The sequence below is a fragment of the Littorina saxatilis genome, linkage group LG2 (genome assembly GCF_037325665.1).
Source record: "Littorina saxatilis isolate snail1 linkage group LG2, US_GU_Lsax_2.0, whole genome shotgun sequence".
NCBI classification, from domain to species: Eukaryota; Metazoa; Mollusca; class Gastropoda; order Littorinimorpha; family Littorinidae; genus Littorina; species Littorina saxatilis.
This window is the reverse complement of record NC_090246.1, coordinates 38,555,945-38,570,478: the sequence shown is the minus strand read 5'-3', so window position 1 is coordinate 38,570,478 and position 14,534 is coordinate 38,555,945. Positions and strand designations below refer to the sequence as shown.

General features: G+C 40.9%; 1 protein-coding gene across 1 annotated transcript in view; it reads left to right on the top strand.

Annotated features, from left to right (window-relative positions):
- LOC138958942 (uncharacterized) overlaps nucleotides 1-14,534 on the top strand; it is a 75,471-nt gene that overhangs the window by 2,722 nt on the left and 58,215 nt on the right. The window lies entirely within an intron of this gene.

Sequence of the window (14,534 nt, the reverse complement as noted above, 5' to 3'; positions counted from 1 at the left end):
GAAAGAGTTGTTTTTGTTGCTAGATATCTGTCAAATAATCACAGGACAGCAGCTGTCTTTTTCATTCGCCTGAAAGCCAAAAATAAGCATTTTGCAATGCAGGATTAGCATTGGTGAAAAACGCACCAGATATGTGTGCATGCCATGCGCGTCGATATGGAAACAAAAACCAACCCGTCCGCGTTTTTTCAAACGCGTCATATATACGCATTAATTGCGCGTCAACGCAATCTCTGGAAATCACGTTCTGGTGCTCCTGAGGTGATGAACAACTTCTTATTATTTAAGATAGGGCGTAACCCAGACATAGTGCTTAGCAAAGGTCATATTTAAAGACAGCGCCCTTGCTGCGTACACAGTTATCGTCATCAACACAGATCTGACAAGGTACAAGAGCGTACTTTCACTTGGACACATACCAAAACTCGATGACGTAGCTGCATTCTGTACAGCCGGAGTGTTTTTGTGTGTGCTGAATTTAATTAAAAACAAAAAACCCACCACTTGATTTTTGACATACAATGGGTTTAATTTGAATGATGCTCTTATCCCAAGTAGAAGCCTGAATATATCTGGTGACGAAGATGATCGCTTGCAACGAGAAGGAATACACTTCTAATGGTAACTGGTTTGCCAAATCACCAACAAACTACACACACACGCACGCACGCACGCACACACGCACGCACACTCGCACGCACCCACACATGCACGCACGCACGCACGCACACACACACACACATACACACACACACACACACACACACACACACACACACACACACACACACACACACACACACACATATATCGATCGATACAAAATAGTCTTTTTCTAAGAAAACTAACTTCCTAGGTGTTTTTTAATTATTATTTTTCACGAAGTCGAAAATCGATTGACGAAAGAGTCAAGCGCGCGAACATAATTGCTCTATTTTCAAGATGTAAAGAACTTTTTTCCCCGTACGCTTACGGTTTTCTGTTGAATTTCAAAGCCCTAGCTGGGGTTTATTAACGTAGGTATAAACCACAGGTTTGTTAACTTTTCTTAATATCAGTGTAAATGGAGATATGAGAATCGGGTGTCTTCGCCGCTCGCACTATTATCTGCTCACATTTGCTTTGGTTTTCTCCAGTCAAAAGAACACTTAAAAAAGAAAGTGCCAGAATATTTTATCAACAATCAGATATAAACCAATTATGCTTCTTGAGATTCAGAAATGAGATCACCGTTTTTGTCCTACAGCGAAAGATAGTAAACAGCGTGTTTCTCTTTCTGCAAAATTCAGATGAATGAACTCGTCATAAAACAGAGATAATGTCCTAAAACCGTGTTCATTTTGATTTAAAACTGTGTATTCAATATGATTAGTCGTTGTTCTTTTTTGTTTTTGTTTGTTTTTAAATATCTGGCAGCGCAGACGTTAGAACATGGTAAGGGTCAAAATCAAAAGTCAAAAAATCTCTCTTCTCCCTTTTTCAGTCTCTGAATTCAAAACAGAACATATAAACACTCCATTATGATAATAGCAACAACAGCAACAAATGATATCAATGAAACTGAATTTAATCAAAGAAACATACGAATGTGTGTGATGTGACTCAAGTGCACAGGTGTGCCATCTGCATCAGTGCATGGAAATTAAAGTCATGAGGGAGGGATAAGAACTAATTTCTTAGCTGGTGTCAATTGGTAAATGGAAGTCATCCAAAAATTCCAACTATGTACTGAAAGCAGTCAGGATAAAAAATTTTTTCGTTTTTTTTCTCAGGATATTGGGTTTGGTATGTGTCGAAGTGGAGGGAATGGTCTTGTCACATGTACAACCCTTGGTAGATCTGAGACAGTGAGCAGAACAGTTTTCACAAGAAGGACTGAGCCTAGCTGTAATACCCTTAGCTTTATTGAATGACCGCCAGCCAGTAGCACTATATAATTATATATACTCAATAAGTCCTCATTGGGTTAATAATTCATAGTGATTTCCACTACCAACACCATGCAGCCGGTATCGTTATAACGACATTGATTTCTGAGTACTGCGTTGGTGGGCCAAAATCAGCGGTCAGCTGATTAGTCTCGGTCCAGTCCATCGCGTGACCAAAGGTGTGAAAAGGCGAGAGGTTCGCTGACCGTCGCCCACGGAGGCTGACGTGTTGATTAAGAGATTGGCGCCTTTGTCCATGGCCAGTTATTGATATGGCGCCATTGTGCCTTATTAGTCTGGTTCGCTGTCTGGCTGGCTGGCTGGCTGGCTGTCTGGCTGTCTGTCTGTCTGTCTGTCTGGCTGGCTGTCTGTCTGTCTGTCTGGCTGGCTGGCTGGCTATCTGTCTGTCTTTCAGAGACGTATGTGCTGATTCAGGGATTGGTGCCTGTGACCATACCAATTATTGATATAAGGTCTTTTTGTACAGGGGCGGACCTAGTTGTGGATAAGGGGGGGGTTCCAAATTGGAGCAGGGGTCCAGGGGCCGCTCAGGCCCCGGTGGGGTCCATGGGCAAAGCCCTGGTGGGGGGCCTGGGGGGCAAAGCCCCCCAGATTCTGAAGGAATTTTATTTTTTTAGGTCAATCGGAGGCCTCTCGTGGAAGATAACAAGGTAAAAAAACAAACGGATGGGGGGTGGGGTGGGGGGGGGTTCCGGGCACCCAGGAACCCCCCCCCTAGGTCCGCCCCTGTTGTAGTACTGTTTTTTCTCTCTCTGTATTTCTGTCTTTTTCTTTCTTGTTTGTCTGTCTGAATATCTTTCTAAGTTTCTTTTTTTAGCCACTTACGTCCTGATTAATACATGGACGCCTTTGACCAGGACGAGTGTTTTTGTCTTTCCTTCTTTCTGTCTTTCTTTCTTTCGTTCTTCTTCCTTTCTTTCTTCTTTTTATATTTAGTCAAGTTTTGTTTTTTCTTTCAGAGGCAAGCTTGCATGCTGATTAAGAGATTGGCGCATTTGAACAAGAAGAGTGATTGTGTGTGTATATTGTGTGCAATTGTTCTTTCAGTTTATCCCTCTTTTTGTCCTCCTTTCTCTCTCTCTCTCTCTCTCTCTCTCTCTCTCTCTCTCTCTCTCTCTCTCTCTCTCTCTCTCTCTCTCTTAGAGTGTGTCACCCTCATTGCGTCAATGCGTATTTAGTGCTGAGTAACAGTTTGGCACTTTTGACTAGGGCAAGTTACCGGTTTGATTGTGTGCTACTGGTCTCTTTCTCTTTCTTTTAAACATTACTGAGAAAGCGAAAGAGCAATTCCTGAATTCAAAGAGCGTTATTGTTGTGGATTTCTTTTGGTGGTGCATTTTCCTGCAATATCAGACAACAAAAATTGTAACTAATACTATAATTTATAAACAAACAAACAAACAAACAAACAAACACACCTCTTATACCTCTTATACTCCGTAAATTTACCAATCTACTGAAAAATTCAGGAAATTTACAAATTTACTGAGTTTGACACCCAGGAAATTTACAAATTTACTGAAAATTTCAGTAAATTTACAAATTTACTGGTTTGATGAATTTACTGTAACATACACAGGAAATAGGGCCAAGTTTTGATAGATCTACTATTCAAGGATGACTGTTCTGCACAGTTTCATTTGTATGCCCTTGAATGTTTATAACTATACTTGTACCTTTTCCTTCAACACGGGAAGTATTTGGTTTGGAGGGTGGTTGGTTGGTTGTTATTTGTCCATTCAACATAATCATTTAGCTGTTCTCGACCGATTCAGTTTCCTTTCTTAGTCAACAGGTTTGGAAGCTCTTTGTTTGATAACAGGTGAGAATAAGAATACTTTTCTGTCAACAGCTTGCAATGTAGAATGAGATGGAAGTTGATGTTTAATTGTGATTAAAGGTCATTTGTTGGTCGATTTTGTGGTTCAGCCATCAACAACTTGCTCTGGACTGAGCTAGCCTTTCAAACTCAGAGCGTTTTTGTAGTTTATGATAAGTATTAGAGAAATGTAGAATGACCGAAGACACGATATCACTGATCACGCTTTGGACTACACAGTCCGGATGATGTGGGTCGTGTACGACCCATACTTTCCAAAGAAGGATTCAACGTAAAAAGTATGGGTCGTACACGACCCACGCCATCCGAATAGGGATAAACGTTTTGCCGCCTCTTTGCAGAGTATGGGTCGTACACGACCCACGCCATCCGAATAAGAATAAACAACGTACAATTCCTTACGTAATTCCATTTGGGTCGTCCACGACCCACATCATCCGGACTATGTACTTCAAATTACGTCATCGTTTATTTGTTTGTTTACAAAAATAATCTTTTCAAAGTTGGGCATACAGATGGTCTTATGGTGATTGGAGATTACATGAAGTCTCAATCAAAAACTCCAAATAGTTTTAAAGATAAAGACGATTTTGTGAGGCCCTGGGTCGTCCACGACCCACGAAGCACGATGAAGGTTAACTTAATGATAGCTGGAAGCTTATTGCGATTAGACATATTCCTATCCTTTTCACGATTGCCAAAGGCATTTATAGGCACAACACGTACGTTGTCGCAATCAGACTACAGCCGTCAGAAAGAGCATGCTAACATACAAATCATTCACAAGACACAAAGTGTTTAAATTAGTCAAGGCCGAAGCCGTCCAAAAAGATCACACTGACAGTAAAAGGTGAACATATGAAAAAGGTGCAGAGCCATACAACGTACATCATTAGTGCCTATGAGTAAGACGTTACAAAAGAATGCTTACAAACCAACAATGTGCGAAAGTAGTGCAATGCACTAACATACCAACAATACACGAGAGTAGTGCAATGCACTAACATACCAACAATACACGAGAGTAGTGCAATGCACTAACATACCAACAATACACGAGAGTAGTGCAATACACTAACATACCAACAATACACGAGAGTAGTGCAATGCACTAACATACCAACAATACACGAGAGTAGTGTGATGTACAAAGCTGCATCGTTCATCACACGGTGTTTTTTGTATGGGGACCAGATGCAACAATGATAGCAATGCATGGAACATGCCAGCAAGTACATTGGGCCCATGTTCAGACCCGAATAATCTGTGTTGACGTCAACACACAAATGCTAACATGTCTCGAAGGGGTATCTCATTACATCCATCAGTTGTTGGCCCAAGTATTGTTTATATACGGCTACAGATATGTCGAAGCTTTTACAAACAACAACGGCTTGTTTTTGCTTTGACAAATTCCAGCAATGTTCAGATTGGCTAATATCTGTGCATAGCGAGGCAAATGGTCTGAAATTAATTCGCAGAATGACGTATATGTCACACAAGCTTTCAACGTAACCTTTTGTGTTGTTGTCGCTTCGAGCTGTACGCGGGAAGCACAATATATCAATGTTCTATTACTATTACCATTATTATTATTATTGTCAATACCAGTGACATTATCTTGAAAATACCTTACAAAAGTTACAGTGTCCGAATCCCGGCCGCGCGGAGATTTTGTCCGATTTCCCATGTCAACTTATGTGCAGACATGTTAGCGCCTTCATTATTCTCCTTCGTGTGTACAGGCAAGCACAAGACCAACAGCGCACGGAAAAGATCCTCTAATTTACTATCAGTGTTCGGTGGGGTATAGAATCACGAAAATACCAAGCATGCATCCTCGAAATCGGAATATGGCTGCCCAACACAGTAACACCCATTCTCGCGCATACCAAAAACCAAAAATCTGGCTCCTTTCTGTGCAGAGCGGCATTTTTGCGGAAGTACATTCTGGTGGGTTGAGGGTGGATACTTTGTCTTATCTCCCAGGTCAACTTATGTGCAGACCTGCTAGTACCTTATCCCCCTTCGTGTGTACGCGCAAGCACACAGACCTAGCAAGACGAGCACAAAAGCACAAGACGACAGTAAATGAAAACCATATTAATAACCCAGACCAAAACATGATTTGGGAGTAGACGAAAAACCGTACCCTGGCGACTTGTCTCTCTGCCGTGGATGGTAACTTGCACTATTGATCTTGAAATAGTAGACATACAAACTGTTCAGTACATTGTGTCTGACACTATCGACAGTAAATAAAATTTATATTTTGTTAATACCTCAGACCAAAGCATGACATGATAGCGGCATGAAAACAGCACCATTCGTACATATCAAACCCTTTCAAGGACGTTGGCAATACACCATAAATATAAACACTGTGAAATAGGTCTTGCCTAAGACTGAAATCAAATCAGATTTAAAAATAAATCTAAACAGTAAAGAACCTTTAAAAAACGAACAGTGTGTTTTATGTTACGCCCAAAAAGCAAATGTAACAATAAGCAGTAAATGCATACGAGCGGCGGAATTAGTTTAGTCTGAGCACTCTCGCATTAGGCAAACAATATACTAGACAGGAAACACTGTGCACAAACAGTATACTAGAGAGTAAACACTGTACACAAACACACCCACGCACGCACGTACGTATTATATACACACACACACACACACACACCCACACACACACACACGCACGCACGCACGCACAAACACACACACACACACACACACACACCTCCGACAACTCCCCCTACCCCCCCCCCCCCCAGCCCAATCACACCCCCCAACCACACCCCACTTACATATATATATATATGTTCTGCGCGAACTTAGAATCCGGTTTCATTCTAGAATGGACCGGGTCCAGGTTGGAATTCTAACCCTGCGCAAGTACAGGGGTGCCATTCTAGAATGAAACCCTTGAATAAAGGGGGCCGTAATGTTTGTAGGTAAGACAGAGTTGTCTTCCCTTGAATTATCTCCACCTGCACCTTCCCTTTGATAAAATGGGGCTGATTTGTCTACCCCTGAAAAAAATCCTTTGGCGATCTTGCGATGTCATGTCATGTCATGAAAGTTGACACTCCTGAGTACGCAATAAACAAAGGCAGACCATAGCAAGGGGGACTACCAGGGCGGTAATGTTTGCAGAGCAGTTGTTGTTGTGATGAGAGCCGGTTGCGGCCGCTTGCAATGTCAGCGCTGTCTCCCTCTCGGAAATGTCCGGTTTTTTGACAATTTTTTTGACAGACAGACAGACAGACGGTCAGACCGACTAACCGACAGACAGACCAACAGAAGGACAGAGTGAGTTATAGAGCTGTTGTCACAGGTTTAAAAAAAAGTTGACATTATATCTTCACAATTCAGAAGACCAACTTCATGTATATGAATAAGATTAAAAGTTACAAGCGAGATCGGCAAAACACTGTCAGTCCGGAAATTTCCGTTCGTAGCGATCAGTGCTGAGTGTCTCTCAAAATCGTAATCACTTTCAGAACATCACAATCCCAATTCACGATGTCTTTGAGTAAAGTGTAAAAAACCCGAGAAAAAAAACCCCAACCAAACACACAAAAAACAAAAACAAACAGAAAATCCACATTTGTGGCTTTGGCTGTGTGATAGTCCAACTGAAATGACTATTCCAACTTGGACCCAAATTCCAACCTTGCGATCGGCCGATTCTAGAATGGACCAGCAACAAGGGTTTCATTCTAGAATGGCACCCCTGTACTTGCGCAGGGTTAGAATTCCAACCTGGACCCGGTCCATTCTAGAATGAAACCGGATTCTAAGTTCGCGCAGAACATATATATATAGTGCTCATGCCTCGCTTACCACAACATGTATTTCGTATCGGCAGCAGCAGTGTTTGTTCAGTTTCTGGCGCACATCGATCGTTTTCACGTCTTTCAACAAAGATCTCTTGGCTTCCTTCTCTCTGGCTGGCGGCGGTGTGTTTGTAAACCGCCTTTGATGCGCGAGAGTCCGCCCTGGCAATGTGTTGATGCTTTGAAACGGGTCTGAAGATGGACATAGACTATTCTTGCGGCCATGATTGTGAGACCATTGTCCTCGCCGTGTACGTACTAGACCATTGTGGACGTGGGATAGATTCTTTTGGCGGTTATAAGAAGGCATCAGAATAAAATAACAAGTCGCGTAAGGCGAAATTACTACATTTAATCAAGCTGTGGAACTCACAGAATGAAATTGAACGTAGTCCGCCGCTAGTGCAAAAGGCAGTGAAAGTGACGAGCCTGTTTGGCGTGGTAGCGGTTGCGCTGTGCTTCACATGATAGCACGCTTTACTGTACCTCTCTTCGTTTTAACTTTTTGAGCGTGTTTTAATCCAAACATATCATATCTATATGCTTTCGGAATCAGGAACCGACAAGGAATAAGATGAAAGTGTTTTTAAATTGATTTCGACAATTTAATTTTGATCATAATTTTTAATTTTTTTAATTTTCAGAGCTTGTTTTTAATCCAAATATAACATATTTATATGTTTTTGGAATCAGAAAATAATGAAGAATAAGATGAACGTAAATTTGGATCGTTTTAATAAAAAAATATTTTTTTTACAATTTTCAGATTTTTAATGACCAAAGTCATTAATTAATTTTTAAGCCACCAAGCTGAAATGCAATACCGAAGTTCGGCCTTTGTCGAAGATTGCTTGGCCAAAATTTCAATCAATTTGATTGAAAAATGAGGGTGTGACAGTGCCGCCTCAACTTTTACAAAAAGCCGGATATGACGTCATCAAAGACATTTATCAAAAAAAGAAAAAAGCATCTGGGGATATCATACCCAGGAACTCTCATGCCAAATTTCATAAAGATCGGTTCAGTAGTTTACTCTGAATCGCTCCACACACACACACGCACACACACACATATACACACACATACACCACGCCCCTCGTCTCGATTCCCCCTCTATGTTAATACATTTAGTCAAAACTTGACTAAATGTAAAAAGGTATGTTGTTGGAAACGGGGCTGAAGACAACTTTCCTTTCTTGTTTTTTGAATCTGAATTTTGGAACGTTGGCAGTCAATTTGTTTTTGGATTTTGAAGAAGGCATCATTCGTGAAAAAGACGGTGGACAATCTGCATACACCAGACTGCGCAATTCCTTCCACAGAAAGGCGATTTTGTATCGCACCAAGTTAGGAAAGGTAACATTACCCAAGAACCACATACAGGCTGCTTTATTTGTTTAGTAATAAAGCATGCACAAAAGAAGATGGTTCGCGGTTGATTTGATAAAAACCAAACCTTGTGATATTTGCATCCAATCAAATACCATACAAAGAGAAATGTTTTGGCTGGTCTAAACATCTATCTCTCAGTGAAATCCACTCTTAGCCTCAAACAAGTTAGATGACGATGACTATTGTCGTAGAATCGAGTGCTATGGTTGTAAAGTTTCCAGCAAACTTTGATTATTTGTTCACGTCTTTCAACAAAGATCTCTTTGCATCCAGAATCCTCTGGCTTGTGGTGGTGCGTTTCATAAACAGCAAGAGTCTTCCTTGGCAATGCGTTGATGTTTTGAAACGGGGCTGAAGAACGAGATAACCCATTATTGCGGCAATGCGTATGAAATCATTGTGCAAGTGAACTTGGACCACTGATTGCGGACAAAAGATAGATCGTTTCGGCACGCCCACGGAACACTTACTCATGATTATAAAATCATTTTCAATTGAAACAGATATGAAATTAAACATTGTGAATATATGGGACATTGTCCGACAGACCGTGCAGCGTCACACTCAAAAGTCAGAGCTTAATGGTTTGTCATAAATGTAGTGGTAACTCCGTTTTCAAACCCCGTAAACTCTGAGAAATGTCTGTCTTAAAAGAGAGTGAGGTACATGTAGTGACAGTATGAAGGTCACGTCAGGGTAAAAGAAGTTTAATTGCAGAGGGTGTCTTAACAATGGAGGGTCTAAAAAGAGAGGTTCCACTGTCTTTTAAACCCATCCTATCTTTCTTTCTTTCTTTATTTGGTGTTTAACGTCGTTTTCAACCACGAAGGTTATATCGCGACGGGGAAAGGGGGGAGATGGGATAGAGCCACTTGTCAATTGTTTCTTGTTCACAAAAGTAGTAATCAAAAATTTGCTCCAGGGGCTTGCAACGTAGTACAATATATAATTACCTTACTGGGAGAATGCAAGTTTCCAGTACAAAGGACTTAACATTTCTTACATACTGCTTGACTAAAATCTTTACAAACATTGACTATATTCTACACTAGGAACACTTAACAAGGGTAAAAGGAGAAACAGAATCCGTTAGTCGCCTCTTACGACATGCTGGGGAGCATCGGGTAAATTCTTTCTCGTCCCAACCAATATGGGACTCCCCCTAACCCGCGGGGGGCAACCCATCCTTCCAAACAGCCATTCACCAATGTATTCAAAGAGATACGCTTTAGCCGGACTTCTATACAGCTTGAGCTTTGAAATACTCCCCTGTTGAAAACAAATTCAGACATGTCCTTTCTACGATGGTTCTGAGCGTGTCACAATTGAAGCGTGAACGCAGAGGCGTTGCAGCGAAACAGCTACGTACAATAATGCTGACAAAACAAACTAATGAATTCAGTTCAGCTGTTACCAGATTAATAAACAGATAGCAACTATGATTATTATTGTTACTCGCACGTTCACGGTTTGTTATCAAGCGGCCAGCACGATACATACCATTCGGCCACGTATGCACTGTTTTTGTTGACTCCATTATGGTTGATAAGCAACAACAACATTAACATGTTAATAGTTGGTAATTGTTAATCATCATGCATCACCTGATAATCAGACATGAACACCTGATCACTTGATAATTGCAATATTCATGTGAAAATGAATAATTATCAGTGCTGGATCACTTCCAGACGGATTACTTAAGCCAAAGCTGATTGTTTAACGTTGTCTGGAAATTTGTTTTCGTAGTTATCACTGATAATTGTAATTTTCTCGTTCATTGGCCGCCAGTAAGTATCCTTTTCAGTGATTGCGAGAGCCATTTTTCTAAACCGGTATTTCTAAAATTACAAGTGCGAATCATGTCACTCTCAGACATGTTCACTCTGTTAAGGTCTTCCTTAATTTGAAGTTGACTTCGCGAAATCTTTTTACCGAAAATTCAGTGCCAAAGTTTCGTGAAGTAGACTTCGCGCAGTCGACTTTGCCCCATTAATATCAGGCTTTGCGTCCACCAGTCTAATCATGCCTAAAAGTAAAACATAGTGGTTACGTAATGTATACATTATCTTTAAAAAACAACAAAAAAACAACAACAACAGCAACAACAACAACAACAACAGCAACAACAACAGCAGCAACAACAACAACAACAACAACAACAACAACAACAACAACAACAACAACAACAACAACAACAACAACAACAACAACTGGCCAAACAAAGTATCAATCGGTATTTATAATGGTTGCCGATTCCTTTTCCTGTGGTTTGGAACTTTTTACTGCTTAAAGGCCAGATTTTTTCTGATTAACGTAATCTCTGACTTTATTGGGAGGCGCCCTAGCTGTTATCCGAGGAGCCGGACGTTTCAGGTACAGTTCAACCTGCCCAGACAACCACCTCTCTATTGCGACCAACCCCCCGCGGGTTAGGGGGAAGAATTTACCCGATGCTCCCCAGCATGTCGTAAGAAGCGACTAACGGATTCTGTTTCTACTTTTACCCTTGTTAAGTGTTTCTTGTGTAGAATATAGTCAATGTTTGTAAAGATTTTAGTCAAGCAGTATGTAAGAAATGTTAAGTCCTTTGTACTGGAAACTTGCATTCTCCCAGTAAGGCCATACATTGTACTACGTTGCAAGCCCCTGGAGCAATTTTTTGATTAGTGCTTTTGTGAACAAGAAACAATTAACAAGTGGCTCTATCCCACCCCCCCCCCCCTTTCCCCGTCGCGATATAACCTTCGTGGTTGAAAACGACGTTAAACACCAAATAAAGAAAAAGAATATTGCGACCACCTGCCTTATACGACCATTTCAGGTGATCCCCGACGAGATATATTTACCTTTCTGTAACGATCACCCATCTATAACGACCATTTTTGACTCACATGCGAAGCAAAAGTGAGTCTATGTACTCACCCGAGTCGTCCGTCCGTCCGTCCGTCCGGACGTCCGGACGTCCGTCCGTCCGTCCGTCCGTCCGGAAAACTTTAACGTTGGATATTTCTTGGACACTATTCAGTCTATCAGTACCAAATTTGGCAAGATGGTGTATGATGACAAGGCCCCAAAAAACATACATAGCATCTTGACCTTGCTTCAAGGTCAAGGTCGCAGGGGCCATAAATGTTGCCTAAAAAACAGCTATTTTTCATATTTTTCCCATTTTCTCTGAAGTTTTTGAGATTCAATACCTCACCTATATATGATATATAGGGCAAAGTAAGCCCCATCTTTTGATACCAGTTTGGTTTACCTTGCTTCAAGGTCAAGGTCACAGGAGCTCTTCAAAGTTGGATTGTATACATATTTTGAAGTGACCTTGACCCTGAACTATGGAAGATAACTGTTTCAAACTTAAAAATTATGTGGGGCACATGTTATGCTTTCATCATGAGACACATTCGGTCACATATGATCAAGGTCAAGGTCACTTTGACCCTTATGAAATGTGACCAAAATAAGGTAGTGAACCACTAAAAGTGACCATATCTCATGGTAGAAAGAGCCAATAAGCACCATTGTACTTCCTATGTCTTGAATTAACAGCTTTGTGTTGCATGACCTTGGATGACCTTGACCTTGGGTCAAGGTCACATGTATTTTGGTAGGAAAAATGTGTAAAGCATGTGAGTCGTATGGGCTTTGCCCTTCTTGTTGATTGTTCCTTTTGGTGGCCGTAAAAGATAGATTCGACTGAACTGGGTATTGATACTAGTCGAAGTTCTCCTTCGAGAATCAAAGTTTCCGTTCGGCCGGCCAGCCGTTGTTTGTGCATCTGTTTATCTTCTCTGTCTCTCTCTCCCCCCCCCCCCCCCCCTGTGGATCTACATGTTATTGAGGAATAGAAAAGATAGAAGGCCTATTTAAGACCTTAATGTGAAATTAATCTCTGCAATCTACAAGTTCTATGCACACAAACCCCCATTTAAATATGAATGATAGTCACAGAGAAACGAACCTTTTTTTTCACCAAGAAACCAAGTGTCATTTTTGGCAAAACGATTACCTATTTTCAGACATTCATGCGAAATGAATCTCTCTGATCAATAAGTTCTATGCACACAATCCTCCCATTTATATGATAAAATCACAGAAAAACGAGCCTCTTTTTCTTTCTTTCTGATGTTAACCCAAACTCAAGTGTTATTCTAAGGATGATAAAGATAAAACAGCAGAACCATGACCTATTTTCAGACTCTTCGTGTGAAATAAATCTCTCTGGTGTACAAGTTCTATGCACACTAACCTCTAATCTATCTTTTCGACAGTTCACTTAAAAAAGAGCCGCTTTTTATCTAATACCCTTTCTATCCACATTGATTTTCTTCCCTCGAAGTGTAAGCCTATGTGTCATTCTCATCACATTGAAACCACCATATGATAACGATTTGACAAAAGAATTTCAACGACCATAAAGACACAGGATGCAAAGAGATGGTAGAGAGACACACACACTGTGTACCTGAATGTTTGAGAGAGTAGATTAATGCTTAGATTATAATGTGTTGGAAAGTCTCGCTTTGATTTAAATACTCCAAAAGAGACAATTCTATACAGTTTTTAGTTATGTGACTGTTCGAAGAAGGAAGATAGTTATTGCGGAGCGATGAGCGGACATTCTTCGTTTATTGGTTTGTTTTTTTGTTTGCTTGCCTTTAAGTTAAGACATAATTAGACATACTATCATTTATTGTCCATACAATTAATTACAATGGATGGAAAAGCGTGGTACATCTGCTCTTAAAACAAACGGTTCTTTAAAGACTCAGTGATAGCCGGCTTGAAATGAAACATCAGTGCTACATTCAGTCTTGAATTGAACACACTCAAGATTTAGATTGGGTTAGCTACTGTGGTCTTGACAGACGCCATAAAAAAGTTTGCGCTCACGTGATCACGTACGCTCGCGTGCACACGCACACGCACACACACACACCCACACACACACACACACACGGCGGAGGGGGGGGGGACGTGTGTCCAGAGCCACACGCAGGCACACACAGACATATATACAGAGACATGGTCACACAGACCTGTAGACGCACTCGCTTACAGGCAGGCACCCGATCGACACACACGCGCATTCTCTCTACCTCCCTCTTCTCTCTGTCTTTGTCCTCTGCACAGTTTATGTATTTATTTTGTCATGGACATTAAAAGGAAAAGAGGAAACAGCATGCCTCTCTAAATGGACCAGCCAAATATTCTGACACTTTAAACTAGCCGGTAAAAGCGATTAAATGAGAAAAAAACATCAACAACTGTAAAATGCGAAGGGGAAAAACATTCCCTTGCAGCTGCTAAGCGTCAGCCCGAATAATTTACCTCCCAAATAGTTTTTGTTTTAAATTGAGTTTGGCTTTCCCTGGAGTCTTGTCAAACTTCTTTGTGTTGTGTGACACAGATTTAATTCCAGTAACGCAACGAAAGTATTGATTTGACTGAAATTAAACACAACCTCCCCAAGTAAGCGGAACTCAATTTTGGCTGAATTCTTGA